This window comes from Moschus berezovskii, chromosome 20, assembly GCF_049115385.1.
Source record: "Moschus berezovskii isolate FMDL1 chromosome 20, NW_MosBer_1.0, whole genome shotgun sequence".
NCBI classification, from domain to species: Eukaryota; Metazoa; Chordata; class Mammalia; order Artiodactyla; family Moschidae; genus Moschus; species Moschus berezovskii.
In genome coordinates, this window is record NC_142479.1 from 8,673,724 (window position 1) to 8,686,870 (window position 13,147).

Sequence of the window (13,147 nt, forward strand, 5' to 3'; positions counted from 1 at the left end):
CGTGTCCCTTACTTCGCCCGGTGTCCCTTCAAACCTCTCCTTCAGGCTCATTTGTGTTCATGTCGTTTGTGTATTAGGAGCCAAATCCTGCCTAAGCTCTGTGTCTGTAAACAGTTGTCTCCCAGCTTGGGAGGTGTCCTTTGCGTTTTACAGACCGTCTTTCCCAGAGTCCAAATCTTGGTTAAAAAACGTTCACTGTGTTCCCTGGTTACTCTTTGAGTAGTGCCTTTCTGCATTGTATGTGGAGACCAAGAGCTCATGTCTAATGTCTGCTCCATTTCCTTCTGGATTTGTGAACCGTTTTGCATGGAACGTATGTCTAGGAATCATTTCAAGTGCATTTGTTGAGAGGTGTCAAGTTTCCATGGACATGCATGTCATCCCCTCTGGTTTCCAAATGCGATGCTCCTAAACTCTTTTCTAGGAAAGATGGGTGTTTTTCAGCTTGCATTTCCACAGGTGAATGTATTCAGCAGCTCTAGCAGCAGGGACGCTGTGTCCAGTGAAAGGCGAATCAGGTGCGGCCTCATGACCTCCCTTTCAGCACCGATCCCCAGGTCGGGTTGATAGGGCGCTGATCTTCCATATTTGAGCTAGAGGCCACAGGCATCCTTGAATGTCCTTGGCTGTGTGAGCAGCTGAAGTGAGTTTCGACTATGCATGAGCCCAGCAGGCCTGCAGTTTCACACCGCCAGAGGTGAGCATTTCAGAGGACAGGAACAACCGTACCAGAAGTGGAGTGGGAACCACCCTGAGGGTGGGCACTTATCGTCAAGAGATGCTCCTGTGGGATTTTGATGGGTCTGTCACACTCTTCTGCCAGAGAGCGAGACAGATGTCTATGGGCTCTGCTAGGCCCTCTGCTCCCTCTTGTGGTCCTAAAGCCTGGTTGTCAGCATCCTGAGCACCTAGCTCTGAGATGATGACCACCGCCACCTGCACTGTGTTCCCTTTGCCCGCGTGTCCATGCGAAGCATTAGGCCATCTCCGAGCTACACTATCCATGTGCATTGCCTCTCATTGGACCTGCGCATGTTTCTTCTGTTTCCTTCCAAATCACTGATTTTCTCCAGCGTGTGGGGGCCACAAGGATGGTGGGTCTTTCTTTGGCCTTGTTTTCTGAGGAATACTTGTCCCTTTGTTGGTGTGGGTTTATCTTTCCATTTCTCCTGCCTGGTTTATTGCTGTGAGTTTGTTTGTGCCGGGGGAAGAACTCAGCCTTTCTTTTGTGCCTGAGTTGTCCCACTTGCAACAGCAATGCTACCTGGAGATTCTGAACACATTTGCCGAGATGGCTTCGTTTGGCAGATGACATCTTCAAAGGACCTACCCGGTCCTATCAGATACCCAAAGGCTCCTACAAATGACATAGAAACCAGGAGTCTCCAGTTTGGTCTTCCAATATATGGGGAGTCAGCACAATCCCCTGGAGAAAGGAAAAGCTACCGACTCCAGGATTCTGGACTAGAGAATTCCTTGGACTGTAGAATTCATGGGGATGCCAAGACTAACAATACTGAGAGACTATAACGTTGACCTTCAGTCAGAGCAAAATCCAGTTTCCTCTCATTTTAGTGATTGGCATTGACTGGGGACCCCGAAAAGATGGGAAGAAATTCAGAGAGAAGATGACTCGATGTTGCAAAGCGGGGGAAAGTGGAATAGGGACTGCTTGCCATGAATCCAGGCTTTTTTTTTCTTTTTTTTTCAAGTGAGGGGGGATAGAATGAGGGTGTCCCAATGTAGACTGTGGTGATGCTTACACAGCATTGTGAAGGCCTCCATATTCCCAACTGGCATCAAAGAAGGAAGCATTATTGACACACTTATGAGCAAAATATACAGAAAGCTATAAAAGACATAAAAGATGAGGAGAAAGATGCCTAGGACCCTGATGAAAATCAGCTCAGGTTAAGGAAAGTCAATCTCCCCTGGGTGGGGAGGGAGTGGACAGCATCTACGGAGAACACACAGGGATGGAGCCTGCAGAGCCAACCGTGCCCCTGGATGAGGTGTTGCCGAAAGGGCTCTGGATCTCTGTCCAGAGCAGGGGCCTGTTCTCCCTGTAGGTGTGGGACAGTCATGGTGGGAGTCTGAGTCCTTGACAGGAGCCAAGGCAGGCTGCCCCTGCACATGTGGTCACTCAGGCCTTGAATGGGGTTCTGCCGCCAAAGCCCGAGTAGGTGCAGGTGCACGTGGAGGTGGAGTTTCTGGAAGGCCGGGTGGGACATCGGGGCCTGAGGCTGGGGGGTCATTCAGGCACAGACATCCGATGTGCTGAGGTTGCTGGCCAGTACACAGCTGGCCCCGTGTCATTTGGAGGGGACGTCTCAGGTCTCAGTCTCCCCTCACTGGATCCCTGGGTCCTGCACTTGGACCTCTCTCCTCCTTAGTGACAGGTCTTGGACGTGGAGGCTGGCTGAGTTTGACGGCCAGAGCTAGAGCTAGGGGAGAAGCAGAGTTTGCCACAGGCCAGCCTTGCCATGTGCCTAAGTGGGCCAGAAAGCTTCCTAGAGATTCGCTAAGAAGGCCCAGCATTGGTGTCTTCTCTGCAGTCTCCAAGATGGGTGGTGTGAGGCCAGGCTTTGGTCCAGGCCCAGCCCCTGCTCTGGGAGACTCCTCTCTCTGTGGCTCAGCACTGCCTCCCCACACTTACAGGCAGCAGCTCCAGCCGCCTCACCTCTGTGCTCTGCCGTGCTGAGTTCCAGGTTCTTCAGCTGCCTCCGAGGCAGGGCTTCTCAGAGCTTTGTGTCAGAGCCAGCTGTGCTGATCTCCGTGGCAGCCTGAGACTGGGCCCCAGGTTATGTGCTGGGTGGTGTCTGAGCAGCAGACCTTGCCCGCTTCCTCTTCAATGCCACTTGGGCTGAGATCTCCGTGGCCACTCTCACCTGGATCCTGTACTTAGCCTCCAGGGAAGGGGGCTGGTGCGATAAGCCCTCTCTCTGGGAGGTGAATGGGGTGTGCCCCTCAGGGACTACCTCGGGTGGGACGCTCTGCAATGATAGTGACCATCACCCAGCCCTGCTTCGATATTTCTGAGCTGTGCCTGGCCAGGATGGCTGCTGCTTCTGCCTGCCTGCCCTTCTGCTCCAAGAAAGACCAGAGACACGAGTGTCTGCTCAGATACCCACCCGGGAGGACGGAGACCCTCATGAGGGTGTGCGGTCAGCATGGGCAGCTGGCACTGCCCGGACTCTCATGCCACCCAGCCTGCTCTCCCCTGGGGTGTGGACACAAGCAGCCCATGGGCTCCTGACGCACATGTGGCTGGGCTTGCTTGAGTTCGACACACAGGAAGAAACCCCCATCCACACACAGGGAAAGGCCTCAGGCTTCCCTGCATGGGAAGGAAGATGTGGCTGGACCCGGCCTGGGGCTCCCTTGGTACCTTTCTCTTCCTTTGGGCAAAGGGCCAGAGGCCTCTCGGGGGGTGGGGTCTGAGCCAGCATCGACCGCATTCCCACACACTCTGCCTGTGAGCTCTCCTGAGGCCCCGGCCTCTTAGCAGGGGCAAGCAGCAGAACATATTGACAGCAAGTGGTCTGGCTTGGATCTCCTTTCCGCTGGGGAGGCCTGGATACATGGGTTGCAGGTTCTGTTTGGTTCTGTTGCCAGGAAGTGACATAATTTCCTGGGTTCGTGGCCGAGGTCCCTTCCACAAGCTCCCAAAGGGAACCTCTGGTTTCCGGCTGTTCCCCTACGCCCTTAGTCCACGTGCACGCAAAGTGACACTTACACACCCCATCCCACAGCCTTGGGGAGAACTTGATGCTGCCAGAGCCTGAGATCTGAGGACAGAGCTTCTTTCAGCCCAGGCTCCTTCTCAGGAGTCATGTGGCCCTGGGCAAGCCATGTGCCCCGCAGTGTTTCCCGTCTCTCCGTGTGCAGAGTGGGGGTCCCTCTCCCATCTCCTGCCTAGGTCTGTCAGCCTACGAAAAGCTCTAGTGCCTGTTCAAACTTTAGGCCGCCATCACAAGGAGCTTGGACACAGACTTCCCAAAGGACGGATTCCACACAGGACTGACCTAGCACAGAATGGGGCAGAATCAGGCCTGGATGGGCTCTGGGACGTGGGAAAAGGCAGTCCCCTTCCTGCCTACTTCTTGACCCCCGCATTGGGAGGACCGGAAGGTCATATTCAGACATTGCCCCCTCTGATATCAACATTCCTCGTCCTACTGAAGTGTCCCACTCAGCCTCGAGCGGTGGGGGAGTCTGCCCCAACAGTGGCTCCCCGCATCCTTATATTTGAGTCTCATCATCGAGGGGGAATAGGCACTGTCATTGTGTCCAACTTCAAGAGAGATTCATGCAAATTCTGTGAAATCGACTCATTTCCTCTCTCAATTGTTCAGTCTCTGTCCCTCGTTTCATCTCTTTTTTGACTTGTCCAAATTCAATCTGTCTCTTCTTCTCTGTGTCTCTCCTGTGGATGCTCACAACCTGTGAATGCATGTACACATTTATACTGTTGACATAGGGTGAGGCTATAGGTTTTCCTTTCGAGTGAGGTAATGACTTAGGGCTGGAGTTTGTGTGAGGGGAAGGGATTCGTCTGGGGTTAATTCTGGGAGACTTAGTGGTGGGATTTCTTAGTCTCTTTTAAGAAGGAACCCCTTCTCCTATATTCTGCTTGCAAATATTCTTTTCTGTTCAGTTTGTTACCATTTTGATTTGTGAATGCTTAGCTTTTATGTTGCATAGATGTTCAAATGGATGCAAGCCCGTTGGTGTCTTTGGTTTCCTGTTTCCTTGGCTTGAAGATAGCAATTTTGCTTCACCCCCCACACATGTTGAGAAGTCCCTGACATTAAGAAGCCTATGTCCCTTGTTTATTCCCAGGACTTTCATGTCTTCAGTTTTTGGGTTGATGTGTTTCACTGAATCTGAGGTGTTATGAGACCAAAAACCAATGTGATTTTTCAGGTGGAATCATCTCCGATTCCCATTGTCTTTCGTTGCAGAGGCTTTTATTCGCATTTGTATTGTGTCCCCTCCTTTGGCGTCGAGGAATTGACCATAGAAACTTGGGTTTATTTCTGGACCCTCAGTTCTCTTCCATGGATCTGGTTCTGCGTGTTTGATTTCTTCCAAGTACCATGCTGTCCTGATGATCCTAGTGTGATAGTCTAAGTGGCTATCAGGCAGCCTGTGATGTCCATTTCACGGCTTTGCGGCAGATTGCATTGACTCCTTTGACTCCTAATATTTCCATAGACATTTTGGAATTCTTTGGTCATATTACCCGGAGAACAGCTGTTGGTATTTTGAGAGAAATAGAGTGGAACCTCTGGATTGCCCCACGGTGAGGGTCGGGGGGAGGGGGAGCTGACATCATCTTACCAAGAGGAATTCTTCTGATCCATGAGCACAGCTTATTTTCCATTTGATTGTTGGGCTTCACTTTTTTTCATCCATCTCTTGCAGTTCTCTGAGAAGAGGGGCTTCCCTCCTGTGTTAGAGGGGCTCCAAGCTATTGCCTTACAGGGAATGGCACTGTCAGTGTGGTTGATATTTGCCTTCTCCTTCTAAGCGTTTGCTGTGAGTGATAGAAATGCCAAGGATCTCTCTTCTCCTTCCTCACTGTCCATCTCTCTGAGCCTCCAGGTAGAACAGGCCAAGTCCAGGGTCCCACGGGCCTCAGGAAGTGCAGCTAGACCGTGTTTCTCAGGCCCTCAGTGCGGACATCATTCGGTGTACTCTCCGTGTTCCTTCCATCACCTGGTGTCCCTTCAGACCTCTCCTTCAGGCTCGTTTGTGATCATCTTTTGTGTATTAAGAGCCAAATCCTGCCTAAGTTCTGTGTATGCAAACAGTTGTCTCCAAACTTGGGATGTGTCGTTTGCGTTTTTCAGAAGATCTTTCCCAGAGTCCAAATCTTGGAATTGACAAAGTTCACTCTTCCCTGGTTACTCTTTTTGTAGTGCCATTCTGTATTGTGTGTGAAGACTCAGAGCTCATGTCTAATGTCTGCTCCATTTCCTTCTGGATTTGTGATCCGTTTTGCATGAAATGTATGTCTAGGAATCATTTGTAGTGCATTTGTTGAGAGGTGTCAAGTTTCCATGGACATGCATGTCATCAACTCTGGTTTGCAAACGCGTTGCTCCTAAACCCATTTGGAGAACTTCTCGGAAGATGCGGGTTTTTTTAGCCTGCATTTCCACAGTTGAATGGATGCAGCAGCTCTAGCAGCAGGGATAGTCTAATTGCTTAACATCTTAAGAGAAATCCCACATTCCCTCTTCAAACTCGAAAGGATACTCGGCAACCTATATGCGACTCAAGAAGTTCCCCGAGATACCCGACCAACCTCGAGAGGAGCAGCGAGGTTCCTGCCACAACTCAAGAAGAGACCAGTTTTCCACTCGTCATGTCGAGGTGAGGATCGATTCCCCTTCTTCGTCTGGAAATTAATCCCGATGTTCCCGTTGAAGGTGAAGAGGAGGTCTATGTTCCCTTGAAACTCGAGAGGACCCTGGGGAGTCGTGACACAATTCAAAAAGACACAGATTATCCCATCAGCTAGACATAAGGACTGATTCCACTGTACTGATTCAAACAGAACTCCCGGGATCAAATAACACCAATAAGGGAGGCCTGACTTCGCAGGTGCATCATGGAGGAAAAGCCCCAGGACAGAAATTGAACTCAACAGGAGGCCTCCCACCCCTTGGACAACTCGAAAAGATAGCGGAGTTTCAAGCCTCAACAAGAGACGTGGAATGACTCCCCTGTTGAAACTTCATAGGAAGACTGAGACCCATGTCAGAACTGGAGAGGGACGCTGAGGTTAGCGCCTCAACTCCAGATCAGACCCTATTCCCTTGTACTGACTCAAAAGGCATCCCAAAGTCTTCTCACAGCTCAAAAGGATTCCGGACTTCTCAGAGACAACTTGAGAAGCTCCGTGAGGCCTCTTTTGCAACTCGAGGGATCCGAAAGTTTCCTGCCCCCAAACTAGAAACACTCTGTCATTACCCCTTTCAATGTGAATTGAAGCCCGATTCCTCTGCATTGACTCAAGGGCAATCATGACCTTCCCCTTGAAAATTGACTTCCCTGAGGCAACACGAGTGTCTCCCTGAGTTCCTGGCATAACTCGAAAGAAAATCCAAACTTCCCTTTGCAAATCGCCAAAAACCACGAGAAGCCCCAGGCAACTTCACATGAGGGCCTTTTTTTTTTCTTGCAGCACCTGGAGAGCAATCCCGAGTTGACTATCAAGATAACATAGGAGGCTTGAACCCCTATTTACAATTCAAGTGGCTAACAGAATACCCATCTTCAATCGAGAGAAACCCTGAGTTTCCATCCACTGTTCAAGAAGAGCTCTGAATTCCCCAACTACTCACGATATGATCGTTAAAACCCTGTTTCAAATTTAGAGGAATCCTTTCTTCCTCTCCCACCACAAGAGAAGGCCTCTGTCTACTATTGAAACTCGAGGGCACTCCCGAGCGCCCTGATGCAAGGATAAAGGACTCTGTGTTCCCCCTCCAATCAAAGTAGGTCCTGATGATCTATCAAAGCTCCAATGGGAAACCGACGATCCCCTCACAACGTGATGGGAATCCTGACACCCATGCTGAGCCTATAAAAAAAGGCCTAATGGACAGCCTGATCACGACAAGAGTACTGGTTCCCCTTTTACAACTCGAAAGGAAAGCAGAATTCCATGCCTCAAATCGAGATGAAACCTGACTCCCGAGTAGAACCTTCATAGCAACCCCGAGATCCCTGTCGTCACTGGAGAGGAAAACACAGTTGACTGACTCAACACAAGATGCTGCCCTATTGCTCTACTGCGCCTCGAGGGAAATCCCGAGGTTCCCCTTTCAACAGGAGTGGAATCCTGAACTTCCCTGGGGCAACAAGAACGAGTTCATAAGGTCCCCGTCACAATTCGAGAAGAATACCAAGCTTCCCGCTGCAACTCGAGAAAAACAACCTGATTCTCCCCGCTATGCGTGATGAGGAACATTTCCACTGCAGAGTCTCAAGAGAAATCCTAAATTCCCGCTTGAAATTGGAATGGGTACTTGACACCCTTTATGCAACTAAAAACTTCCCCGATATAGCCATCCCCACTGAAGAGGAGCACACAGTTTATGTAGACAATGCTAGATGTGGCCCTATTTCTCTGCCGAGCCTCGAGAGGAATCCCGAGTTTCCCCTTCCAACACAAAATGAAACCTGACTTCCTTGGGACAACACAAGCGAGTTCCTGAGTTCCCCGTTGCAACTCAAGAGGTACCCCAAGCTTCCCGCCGCAACTCGAGAAAAACAAAAGTTCCCCCATCAATGTGAGATGAGGAATATTTCTGCTGCAGAGTCTCAAGAGAAATCCCATACACATTCCCGCTTGAAAATCGAACGGGTACTTTACACCATTTATGCGACTCAAAAAGTTCCCTGACATAGCCGTCCCCACTGGAGAGGAGCACACAATTTAGGGACTCAACTCTAGATGAGCCCTTATTCCAAGTCCACCCCTCCAGAGGAATCCCGAAGTTCCCCTTCCAACATGAAAGGAGACCTGTCTTCCCTGAAGCAACACGAGCGAGTTCCTGAGGTCCTCGTTGTAACTTGAGAGGGACCCATAGCTTCCTGCCGCAACTGGAGTAAAATCGCAAGATTCTGCCCTCAAGGCGAGATGTCGAACTTTTCCGTTGCAGACTCTCAAGAGAAATCCCACATTCCCGCTTAAAAGTCGACATGTTACTTAATATCCTTTAGGTGACTCAAAAATGACACTCATATAACCAGTCCAGAAAATTAGAGATACCAAGGGAACATTTCATGTAAACATGGGCTCAATAAAGGACATAAATGGTATGGATCTAACAGAAGCAGAGGATATTAAGAGGTGGTAAGAATACACAGAGGAACTGTACAAAAATGGTCTTCACGATGAAGATAATCACGATGGCGTGATCACTCACCTGGAACCAGACATCTTGGAATGTGAAGTCAAGTGGGCCTTAGAGAGCATCACTATGAACAAAGCTAGTGGAGGTGATGGAATTCCAATTGAGCTATTTCAAATCCTGAAAGATGATGCTGTGAAAATGCTGCCCTCAATATGCCAGGAAATTTGGAAAACTCAGCAATGGCCACTGGACTGGAAAAGGTCAGTCTTCATTCCAATCCCAAAGAAAGGCAAGGCCAAAGAATGCTCAAACTACCGCATAATTGCACTCATCTCACACGCTGGTAAAGTCATGCTCAAAATTCTCCAAGCCAGGCTTCAGCAATATGTGAACCGTGAACTTCCAGATGTTCAAGCAGGTTTTAGAAAAGGCAGAGGAACGAGAGATCAAATTGCCAACATCCACTGGATCATGAGGAAAGCAAGAGAGTTTCAGAAAAACATCGATTTCTGCTTCATTGACTATGTCAAAGCCATTGACTGTGTGGATCACAATAAATTGTGGACCATTCTTAAAGAGATGGGAATACCAGACCACCTGACCTGCCTCTTGAGAAACCTGTATGCAGGTCAGGAAGCAACTGTTAGAAATGGACATGGAACATCAGGCTTGTTTCAAATAGGAAAAGGAGTATGTCAAGGTTGTATATTGTCACCCTGCTTATTTAATTTATATGCAGAGGACATCATGAGGGACTCTGGACTGGAAGAAGCACAAGCTGGAATCAAGATTGCCACGAGAAATATCAATAACCTCAGATATGCAGAGGACACCACCCTTATGGCAGAAAGTAAAGAGGAATTCAAAGGCCTCTTGATGAAAGTGAAAGAGGAGAGTGAAAATTTTGGCTTGAAGGTGAACATTTAGAAAACGAAGATCATGGCATCTGGTCCCATCACTTCTTGGGAAATAGATGGGGAAACCGTGGAAACAGAGTCAGACTTTCATTTTTGGGGGGCTCCAAAAAAACTGCAGATGCTGATTGCAGCCAGGAAATTAAAAGACGTTTACTCCTTGGAAGGAAATTTATGACCAAACTAGATAGCATATTAAAAAGCAGAGACATTACTTTGCCAACCAAGGTCCGTGTAGTCAAGGTTATGGTTTTTCCCGTGGTCATACATGGATGTGAGAGTTGGACAGTGAAGAAAGCTGATCACCGAAGAATTGATGCTTTTGAACTGTGGTGCTGGAGAAGACTCTTGAGAGTCCCTTGGACTGCAAGGAGATCCAACCAGTCCATTCTAAAGGAGATCAATCCTGGGTGTTCATTGGAAGGACTGATGCTAAAGCTGAAACTCCAATACTTTGGCTACATCATGTGACAGGTTGACTCACTGGAAAAGAGTCTGATGCTGGGAGGGATTGGGGGTGGGAGGAGTCGGAGACAACGGAGAATGAGATGGCTGGATGGCATCACCGATTCGATGGACATGAGACTGAGTGAACTGCGGGATAGGGTGATGGACAGGTAGGACTGGCGTGCTGTGAATCATGGGGTCGCAAAGAGTGGGAGAGGACTGAGCGACTGAACTGAACTGAACCGAGAGGAACATCGAATTTCCTGCCACAACTGACAAAGTGTCCCATTTTCCAGTCCTCTTTTCCAGATGAAAGTCGATTCCCCTGCTTTGTCTGGAATGGAATCCGGACGTTCCCGTCGCACAGTATGAGGAGACGGGTAACACCTTGAAACTCGGGAGAATTCTGGGTTTCAAAACACAGTTGGAATAGGTATCAATGTCCCCACCCACTCGAGATATTGTCTGATTCCACTGCACAGATTCAAATATATCCTTGAATATCAACTCACAAGACGAGTGGAGACTTGTCTCCTGAGGATTTTCAACAAAATCTCCAGGTAAAATTTAACTCGACTGTGTCCTAACACTCCTTTTACTACTCAAAAAGAAAGCGGAGTACCATGTCTGAACACAAGATGAGGCCTGACTCCCCAAGAGAATTTTGAGAGCAACTCTGAAAACTCTGTCGCTACTGGAGAGGAATCCTGAGTTAAACGGACTCAAAACTAGATGCAGACCTACTTCTCTGCAGCGACTCCAAAGGAATCCCGAGGTTCCCCTTGCAAATGGAAAGGTGCTCTGACTTCCCAGAGACAACATGGGAGGCTCCCTGATATGTCCATCATCACTCCAGAGGATCACCACACTTCCCACAGCAACTCGAGATTCCTCTTTCAAAGCAAGATGATGCCCCCCTTTTTTTTTCCTACAGCACGTAGACAAAAGTCCCAAGTTCCTTCTCCAAATTTGATTAGGCTTGAGTTCCTTGATGCAACTTAAGGTCTCCCAGAGCTACCAGTCCCAATGAGAGAAGAAAACCGATTTTCCCCGCCACAATTTAAGAAAAGGCCCGTGATCATACCTCAGCTGAAGATAATGAGCGTTCCACGTTCAACTGAAGAGGAATCCCAATTTCACCTCCCACCACAGGACGAGTCCTGTCACATCTATTCACACTTGAGGGCAACACTGTAGATACTGCAGCAAGCTCAAAGGACTCTGAGTTCACACTCAACTAGAGATGAGTCGTGTTGTGTTTGCAGCAGCTCCAGTGGAACACGGAGTATCAACTCCCAACATGATCGGTGGCATGAATTCCCTGTTGAGACTCTCAAAAAAGCACAAATTTCCCGGTGCAACAGAAAGAAGACCTGACAGTCCTTTTACAACTCGGGGTTAAAGCAGAGCTCCCTCCTCAACAAAGACTAGGCCTGACTCCCCAGTGCAACCGTCAGAGCAACACCAAGATCCATGTGGTCACTTGAAAGGAATACTGAGCTTACCCACCCAAGTCTAAATGTGGCCCTCATGCCCTGCAGCGACTCCAATGGAATCGCGAAGTTCCACTTTAACAGGAAAGGAGACCTGACTTCCCTGAGGCAAAACTAGCAAGTACCAGTGGTTCCCGTCATAACGTGAGAAGACCTCCAAGCTTCAAGCCGCAACTCCAGATAAACCATGAAATTCTCCACTCCATGCGACAGGACGCCCTTTTCTGCTGCAGCGTCTTAAGAGAAGTCCCACATTCCCTCTTCAAACTCGAAAGGATACTCGGCACCCTATATGAAACTGAAGAGTTTCCCCCGAGATACCCGGCTAAACTCAAGAGGAGCAGCGAGGTTCCTGCCACAGTTCAAGAAGAGACCCGTTTTCCACTCGTCGTCTCAAGGTGAGGATCGATTCCCCTGCTTCGTCTGGAAATTAATCCCGATGTTTCCTTCGAATCTGAAGAGGAGGCCTATGTCCCCTTAAAACTCGAGAGGACCACGGGGAGTCGTGCCACAATTTAAAAAGACACCGACTTACCCATCCGCTCAATATAAGGAGTGATTCCACCATACTGATTCAAAGGGAACTCCCGGGATCAAGTAACACCACTCAGGGAGACCTGATTTCCCAGGTGCATCATGGAGAAAAAGCCCCAGGACAGAAAATCAACTCAACAAGAGGCCGACCACCCCTTTTACAACTCGAAAAGTTAGCGGAGTTCCATGCCTCAACAAGAGACTTGGCTTGACTCCCCTTTTGAAACTTCATAGGAACACTGTGATCCATGTAAGAACTGGAGAGGCACACTGAGGTTAGCACCTCAACTACAGATCAGTCCCTATTCCTCTGCAGTGTCTCGAAAGGCATTCCAAAGGCTCTCCACACTACAAAAGTTTTCCGGGCTTCCCAGAGACAACTTGAGAGGATCCGTGAGGCCCCTTTTGCAACTCGAGGGATCAGAAAGACTCCAGACCAAACTCGAGAAACACTTTGGGATTACCCCCTTTCAATGTGAATTGAAGCCCGATTCCTCTGCATTGACTTGAGAGCAATCACGACCTTCCCCTCGCAACTTTTCTTCCCTGAGGCAATATGAGTGTCTCCCTGAGTTCCCTGGCATAACTCGAAAGGAAAGCCAAACTTCCCTTTGCAATCGCCATATACCACGAGAAGCCCCAGGCAACGTCCCTTGAGGCCCTTTTTTCCTACAGCACCTGGAGAGCAATCCCGAGTTCTCTCTCAAGATGCCACAGGAGGCTTGAATCCCTATTTACAATTGAAGGGGCTCCCAGAATATCTTCAATCGAGAGTAAAGCCCAATTTCCGTGCACAGCTCTAGAAGAGCTCTGTATTCCCCACGTCCTCATGATATGAGCGTTCAAACCCTGTTTCAACTCTAGATGTATCCTTCTTCTCCCACCC

General features: G+C 49.0%; 1 pseudogene; it reads right to left on the minus strand.

The window, feature by feature from the left end:
* Window positions 1–440: 440 nt before the first annotated feature.
* Window positions 441–12,266, minus strand: LOC148774614 (uncharacterized; annotated as a pseudogene).
* Window positions 12,267–13,147: the final 881 nt, after the last annotated feature.